We start from the raw sequence: 8,919 nt of genomic DNA, 5'->3' as shown, positions 1-8,919 counted from the left end.
ACTGGAAACAGCGCCTATGGATTGTACTATTGAAAAAGGTGATGGGAAACTATTGTTCTCGTACACTAGATAGATTGTGGAAGGCATGCCGTGAAGAGGAGTGTTCTATGAACATGACAACTTTATGGCAAAGTATTTTGCAATGAATAATATGATGCAGGGTTACTATGACGATGCACGGTCGTCAGACAGGGCAAGAACAGACGCGGCATCATATACTGTAACGACGTGGTGAGGCTCCAGAATCGATTTAATATAACGTACTAAACCTCTGAGATTCAAGCTAAATTATGGATATGCTTTTAACTAACAGCATTCCCTACTAACATTACATGAAGTAACATTATTTAGCATTTAAGAAATCCACGTAACTGCAAAATAAAATGCTACTACTCCACAGTGAGCATCATTAGTAATCGTACGAAAAATTCGTTTGACATTTTCCACTATATGATTAAAGGACACCGAGAAACATGTGTGACATTCTAAACCGTAAGAAAGTTCAACACTTATAATCTTGTACCATGTTAAACTACTATTTGTGTTCTTACAATCCTAGAATAATACAGTTAGTTTTTAACTCGTACTCTCACCAAATCACGTAACAAAATGAGAAGATTCTCGATTGAAACATTAATTTAAAAATTTAAAATCCTGGGATTCCATTATGTAATACAAATAGACATGTAATGTTTTTTTACGTTATTTAAAATACAATAACATTTGAGATTTGGGTGAGGTATTTTAAATTACTACCTATAATTCTTGTATTGAAGCCTTGTATCGTTTTTAATAGTGATATAATTACAAGCGCAGAAAGGAAATCTTTTCTGATTTTTAAAAGGATTCACAGTTATTGTTGTCTTTTGATTTTCATAGATTATATTTGACAACGACTTAATGACTAGAAAAACGCTCGGAACGATCGTCGTCTGCTGGTGGTCCATCCTCGTAAAACGCATTCAGCACGATAGCCTGCTTCAAGGAAACAATTATAAATTATTCTTTTGGCCGAAGAATCGGTGAACATCTGGATAAACTGTTCCTTATAGGTTGAACTGAAACGTTACGACAAAAATGAATTTTTAGAAAAATATACTATTTTGAAAAGTGAAACTAACTTAAATTTTGCAAAAAAACCTATAATTAACTAGTTATACCAGGTGAAACTTGTATATTTAATATATATATACAATTAAAAGAACTGTATGGCGTTTAGTAAGTCTAAACTATTGCAGTACTACTTCGTTTATAGATATAAAATAAATACAGGGTGTCCAAAATTGATTGGACCATTTTCTTAATAAAATTGAGTAGGAACCACATCTGGTAAACGGTTGCTGTTTTACAGCATGTGAGAGACTGATGTTTGAAGATAAACGGTTGCTGTTTTACAGCATGTGAGAGACTGATGTTTGAAGATAAACGGTTGCTGTTTTACAGCATCTGAGAGACTGATGTTTCAAGGTAAACGGTTGCTGTTTTACAGCATGCGAGAGACTGATGTTTGAAGATAAACGGTTGCTGTTTTACAGCATGTGAGTGACTGATGTTTGAAAGTAAACGGTTGCTGTTTTACAGCATGTGAGAGACTGATGTTTGAAGATAAACGGTTGCTGTTTTACAGCATGTGAGAGACTGATGTTTGAAAGTAAACGGTTGCTGTTTTACAGCATGTGAGAGACTGATATTTGAAAATAAACGGTTTCTATTTTACAGCATGTGAGAGACTGATGTTTGAAGGTAAACGGTTGCTGTTTTAAAGCATGATGTTTGAAGTTTTTCCTCGCCAGCTTAGATGTGAAGGACATTGCCTACGAGACGAAGTTATCGGAAATGGCAATGAGACGCTTGCACGAACATTATCAGAAATCGATTACTGCTTGGACATCCCTCGAGTCACGAACAGTGGTGCCAATTGGCGTTAGTGACGATAGACAAATGTGAGATGTTAGCCTCCATTTTTTATATAATGTTGTTCTCATTGTGTTCAATTAGGAAAACGGTTGAATAATTTATTGACACCTTGTAAGTAAAAACACGGTAATTCTGTATCGTCGTAAGCTATGCTATTTTTAAGTGTAAAATAAAACGGCTTGAAGCAAGTAATACTTTTTTTTTTAAAAAACAGTACAACAAAGGTTCAGACCGCGATGTAGCCATTTTCATGTACAAACTTAACTGATTTTAATAGAAGGATCCTCTCCTGCATTATGTGTTATTTTTAACACAGGAGCCAAAGGGTGTCGTTACACTACAATGTGTTAAATATTAAAAGTAAGTTCACTCCGGAAACTCCCAAAGATGGTGGTTTTGGACGTATCTTTTCGAGACAACTTCGAAACAAGGTTTTGTTAGTTAATTGATAAATTTTTAAGTGAAATACAATATCTTCAAGTCTCCGTCCTAGCTAGTATTAAGGTCTACCCACTTGGAGTAAATTCAGTATATATCAATAAAGCCACATTCTCAGCATCATTAATTATGCAATTGTCAACATTTATGCTTCTGCTATCACCTTTTTATATTAAGATTTCAATTGAGATATAAACGATTCGGTAGGGAAGATCGAAGCATCACGATTGTCAGCAGTAGGATAAGCAGACAGGAATTCTTTGAAAGTAGCTACAGGCTTAACATTGTACTCGGCTTGCTGCACAATATCTACCAAGGTGGTTCTAAACGGTTCGTGGATACCTCTGTGTGTCATTTGGAGAATTCCATGCTTATTGTTCTTGGCCGTTAAACTCGTGATGTGCTGACGGATTTCAGTCACCTTACCACTTCAAATCACTTTTCACAGCCCCAACCCTAAAAGAGAGCGGGGCATTGCTTCTTTTTGCCAATAAAAATGTTCAAAATTTTCAGTTCAAAATATGAAAAACCAGATTTGGCAGTTTGTTTGTTTTTCAAAAAAATGTCCCCCACTGGCTCCTGAGGGGCCTGTTAAAATGTTATGCGTGTATTGTTGTTTAGCCATATGGTAGGTTTACGTGGTACGTTTTAAGCGTGTGGTTTGACGTTTGGAATTTTCTCCGAAGTTTAGAAAGTTTGAGCAGTATCAAAAGGCGAGTTAGATTAGTTTTTGGTTAGAGTAGATAATTACTGATTTGAGAGTTTGTTAGTCAGTTAATGAGTAATCAGTGCATGATTTATTCAGCCAATTACTTAGTTCAAATAAATAAATTCTTAATACAAGGAATCAGTCTCAAAATATAAAGCAGGAAATAAAGTCTTAACACAAGGAATCAGTCTCAAAATACAAAGCAGGGAATATAGTCTTAACACAAGGAACCAGTCTCAAAATATAAAGCAGGGAATAAAGGCTTAACATAAGGAACCAGTCTCAAAATATAAAGCAGGAAATAAAGTCTTAACATATGGAATCAGTTTCAAAACACAAAGCATGAAATAAATTCTTTATACAAGGAATCAGTCTCAAAATATAAAGCAGGAAATAAAGTCTTAACACAAGGAATCAGTCTCAAAACACAAACCAGGAAATATAGTCTTAACACAAGGAACCAGTCTCAAAATATAAAGCAGGGAATAAAGGCTTAACATAAGGAATCCGTCTCAAAATACAAAGCAGGAAATAAAGTCTGAAGGTAAGAAGTCAGTCTCAAAAATGCAAACGAAGTAGTAAATGTCTTAATGCAAGAAACTTGCTCACAGTACAAAGCAGGGGATAAAGACTTATCGCAAGAAGTCAGTCCCAAAACATAAAATAAGGAATAAAGTCTTAGCACAAGGATTAAGTCTGAAAATACAAAACAAATAATAGCGTCTAAGTCTGAAGACAAGTTGTAAAAAAGTGTTGTTTTTTTTATATCGGGTATTTAATTCCCACAAAATGCCAACAAAACTCATCTGAAAGGTCTTCATATGTCTCAGCTTTAACTGGTTACCCTTGCCATCAGAAAGGCTTGTCCATCTATCTTCAAACATGATGTTTCAATACTTTTGACGGCTGCAGAACACGTAACTCAGCTTCCAGTAAGTCTGCCAAAACTGACTTGTTGCTTTTTCACAGACTTTTATTAGTTTCTGTTAGGGATACTGATTTGGCATGAGATCTTCTTCAATATGTCTAGTAGATCTACTGTTCTACCAACCTCATATGCTATACTTTGGTGTTGTTGATCATTTCGATCTGCTTTCAAATTTTTTCCCCTTTACCTGACATAACTACTTCATGCTAAGGTGAAGGTCTGTGCTTGACTAGAGGAGTAATTCCTGGATATTAGTCCTGTCTTAAGTACTTTTGCTCACTTTAAGGTAACTGAACAATTCTTAACATCCAGTCCATGAGTCAGGGAGATATTTTGGGTAGGATGATTCTCAAACAAAACTTTCCGATACTTTCTTTAAAAAAATATATTATGAATAGATACCTTGCAATACCTGAAATCTGAATTGTCTACTAACGTGGCCGAATTAGCACTAGTTTCCAGGAGGGGGGGGGGGTGAAGAAGAAAACACAAAATACGTTAGAAAGAACATATTTTCCTCAATACAAGATCTGGTTCCTCGGTTCTCTCTCTCTACACCACCTAGCGTGCCTGTTTCCACACTTTGACTTAGTAGTGAACCCTTATGATGTACATCAATTGTTGGTGTGAGAGCTTCTAGTGTTCTTGCCCTTATTAATTGATCAATAGCTGTTCGTATAGAGGTTCTTCACTTCCTGTATTCTCTATCTTCTTATTCGTTTGTTTGTTTCAGAATTTCGCACAAAGTTACACATAGACTTCCCTAATTCTGAGCTGATAGACTAGGGGGAAGTCAGCTAACCAAAGATAGCGACTTTGGATACTCTTATCTTCTCGAATAGAGGAATTTGACCATTACTCTTACAGCCGTCCAAGAGTGTGGTGCGCATTTTTTGCGGCAAGGAGTTACAAACCATGAATTATTGAATTAACAGTGCGGACATGCTAACTAATAAGCCACGATTCGCTTCTATCACGAATGGATTTCGGAATTTATTGTATTATCATATTGGATGTACGTAACAAAATACAGAGTTGATTGGATGATTGTTGTTAAGTATAAAGCAGCACAATTGGCTATCTGTGCTGTGCTCATCACTGGTGTCGAAACCCGGTACTGAAACTCGGTTTTTAGCGTTATAAGCCTTCAGACTTGGCTCTCACAATTCAGAGAACTTGAGCGTATTGTTACGCCTCCAGTCGTTAGTTAATTTTCCGTAAATTCGTCCCGACGAAACTTTAGCGACACAAGTCCTTTCTCAAATAGAACTGATTTATTCTTTCCGAATACAACTTTACGATACACTTAATTTCAACAGTCGCTCTATAACAAACGCTATAATTCTCAACGAACGTTTCACGTGCTCGACTCAACAATACTCAGTTCAATTACACACACATTGTTGCCGTCAATTTGTGACCGTCTTACATATACAAGACTCACACATATCTAGTAATCGCTAGAACATTCGTGAAGGAACAGGATATTTCTAGAAGGACGTGGCATGATACTAGTCACGTGACCTCGCTGACGCAACAGTATAAATACCTTACGCAAAATGTAAAATTAACAAAACGTTTTTAAACGTAACTCTTTATAAATTCGTTCTCGGCCAATCAAAAACTGTAAAAATTGAAAATTTGCGAAGTTAAGATTTTTATTGACTATTTTCTGGATTATTTACGATTTCCGGATTTATTTTGGTGATAGATACTTAAGAACGTTACTGATGTGATTTTTGGGGTCGAATAACGACAGTTCTTAAGGAACTTCCACATTTTGAAATTAAAATAGAGTTCAAAACTGTTGTTTCAAACAATTAATATACTTCTAAACAATTTCTATATTTAGGGATTTTTAAATATGCATTAATAAATATGTGATACCGTGAAAAGACATTCAAAGTCTATTTGGACGGCCATCTTGAATTGAAGTATTAACTCCTTGTATTAAATAATACAGCTTGCGAACGGGTATTTTTGGATTTAGTATATTCAAATTGTGTAAAAAATTTTTGCTAGAAAATGCCTCTTGCTTACTTTGGGGTTTTCTGCCTAGACTGTTGTAAGAAATTAGTTTGTTTTTGTAATGTCTGAATTCTACGAACAAACCAACCTTTGATAATAAATGGTGTACATGTGGTTTTATTTCCGTAATCTCTGATATTTGTGACACTGTATCGGAAAATAGATTAGTTGAATTCTAATGGCTTTTATTTGTCACAGAATTATCTACACCTACAAGTGTGTCCTAAATAATTGATGGATGGAAGATGGAGGTTGGGTATGAAAAAATAGCACATTTCTCACACGTGTCATTAAAAAATAACAGCTACGTTTTTTCTTTATGTTGTGACACACAAGCAAGTGAAAATTCGCGGAGTTAAGATTTACATCGACCATTTTCTGGATCATTTGCGATTTCCGGGTTTCTACTGGTGATACTTAATGACATCATTGATGTGATTTATGGGGTTGAATAACGACGATTCTTAAGGATATAGCTTAAGGAACTTTCATATTTCATTTCAGTTTGATGTTCACGGTCTTGGATAACCATAATCTGACATTATTTTATCTAACAAGGTACGACATTTTCCCTAGTTTTCGTATTTTGTTTTTTTTTAGGTAAAATTGTTATCTGATGAAATTCAATTCTCTGTAAAGAAATGCTCAAATAAGAGTCGTTTAAAATCGTAAGTGTTTTATTTAAAAAGTAGGGCGAAAGCCTTTACTTCGTAAAATAGAATCCTTAAAACATTCATATAACTTGCTTTTGGTTTGGTTGTAGTTAAGCGCAAGGCTGTCTGTGCTCTTATTTTAGCGTCGTAAGTCTACAAACTTACCACTGATTCACTGGAAGCAAATTACCTTTGATAATATGAAATTATTATCCTCGGCACTGTCAGAGTGTCACATAATTATGATGAATAACAATTAATAAATAGCTGTTCGTATAGAGGTTCTTTACTTCCTGTATTCTTTAAATTCTTATTCGTTTGTTTGTTTCAGAATTTCGCGCAAACTTACACATAGACTTCCCTAATTTTGAGCTGATAGACTAGGGGGAAGGTAGCTAATGAAAGATACCCACCGCCAACTCTTGGGCTACTCTTATCTCTTCGAATAGAGGAATTTGACTATCACTCTTACAGCGGCCCAAGAGTGTGGTGCGCATTTTTTGCGACAAGGAGTTATAAACCATGAATTTTCGGAATAACAGTGCGGACATGCTAACCAATAAGCCACGATTCGCTTCTATCACGAATGGATTTGGGAATTGATTTTATAGCCACGTTAGATTTACGTAGCAAAATACATAGCTGGTTGGCTGATTGTTGTTAAGCACAAAGCAGCACAATTGGCTATCTTTGCTGTGCTCATTCCTGGTATCGAAACGCGGTTTTTAGCGTTATAAGCCTTCAGACTTGGCGCTAAAAATTCAGAGAACTTGAACGTATAAATATTTTATATAAATTTTAAAATTAACAAAACATTTTTAAACGTAACCCTTTATAAATTCGTTGACTAGCTGTCTTTCCTCTAGTCTATTACTGCCAAATTATGGATAGCTTGCGCAAAGAGCTCTTGTGTATCTTTGCACGAAATTCAAAACAAACTACACGTTTACGAAGAAATAGATAAGTTTGTTAGTTTCCCATAACGGTAGAGCACTAAAAATAAAGATGAAGCCAAGAAAAAAAATTTGAAACACGCTCCTGGTAATATATGTAGTTATGTCTATAGTGAAGTATTTATGCAATAGAAATCAGTTACAAATATCAAGCCAGAGGGTCGATAGTGAGCAGATCGTACTACAGATCGTACGACAGATTACAGCTAATGTTTATTTATTTATTTATCGTTGCTTTTATTAATAGTGTTTGTTAGGGTGCCGCAGCTATTGAGGATTCCTCCTTCTTTTTTTAAGAACTTTCTTAATTTATTTTCTTCTTATTTTGTAGTACAAACATGCTCTACCTTTTAGAGTCTATTTCCATATTTTATAAGTACATTTTTCAGAAAATTCTTGTTAGGATTCCAAAGTCACTGCATAAAAGTAAAACTTATGACTGTACCTCAGATAGTCAAGTGAAACTTAAGTGGATAATGTAATTATTTCGAGTATTGAATTTTTACTTCCTCGAGGACTAAAGCGAAGACGTGATTTTTATAAATACGCACAACATATTTTATCATAATCAGCTGAACGGTTTTAGTCATTGAAATGATGTTATTAAGAAATTATTCAAACAAATCAAACACTTACAAAATTAAGAAAGCGTTAAATCACTGCCATGTCAGTCTTTATTTGTTACTTTTCTACCAAATTTAAATATATTTTAACATGCATTTTCGAAAACGGATTCGCAAAGCGCACTACTATTGCCTTCTATGATAGTATATTCTAAACTTTGATAAGCAAACACGAAAACAAAATGGGTGAGGTAGAGGCTTCTAACAAGTATACTAATGAACAGTTTTGCTGATCCTTGTCTATTCAGGGCCTTTTCCAGTTTATTCCTACTTAGGGTTTAGTTTATAAGTTTTAAGGGTTAGTTATTTTCAGGGGTTGGTTTATAAGTCTTAGGGGTTAGTTACTTTCAGGGATAAGTTTGTAAGAAATTGTGTTTATTTCTGGAATTGTCGCGCCACTAAGAACATCTACTTTCCGTAACTTCAGCAAATATGTAAACTCTTCTTACAGACCTCCGTGAAATAGCCTAAAGTGTCGTTATGCACGGTGTCACTTTCTGTACAAATTCGAGTTACAAAATTATTTTAAAGGCTTTCTCAAACATTCATAGTTCATAAGGTTTTGTCCTTTATTTTTTGGGTTTGTTTATTTTTTAATTTCGTGCAAAGTTACACGAGGGCTATCTGCGCTAGCCGTCCCTAATTTAGCAGTGTAAGACTAGAAGGAAGG

Source organism: Limulus polyphemus, unplaced genomic scaffold, assembly GCF_000517525.1.
Source record: "Limulus polyphemus unplaced genomic scaffold, Limulus_polyphemus-2.1.2 Scaffold4386, whole genome shotgun sequence".
Lineage (NCBI taxonomy): Eukaryota > Metazoa > Arthropoda > Merostomata > Xiphosura > Limulidae > Limulus > Limulus polyphemus.
The sequence above is the reverse complement of the archived record's forward strand: the minus strand, read 5'-3'. Positions refer to the sequence as shown.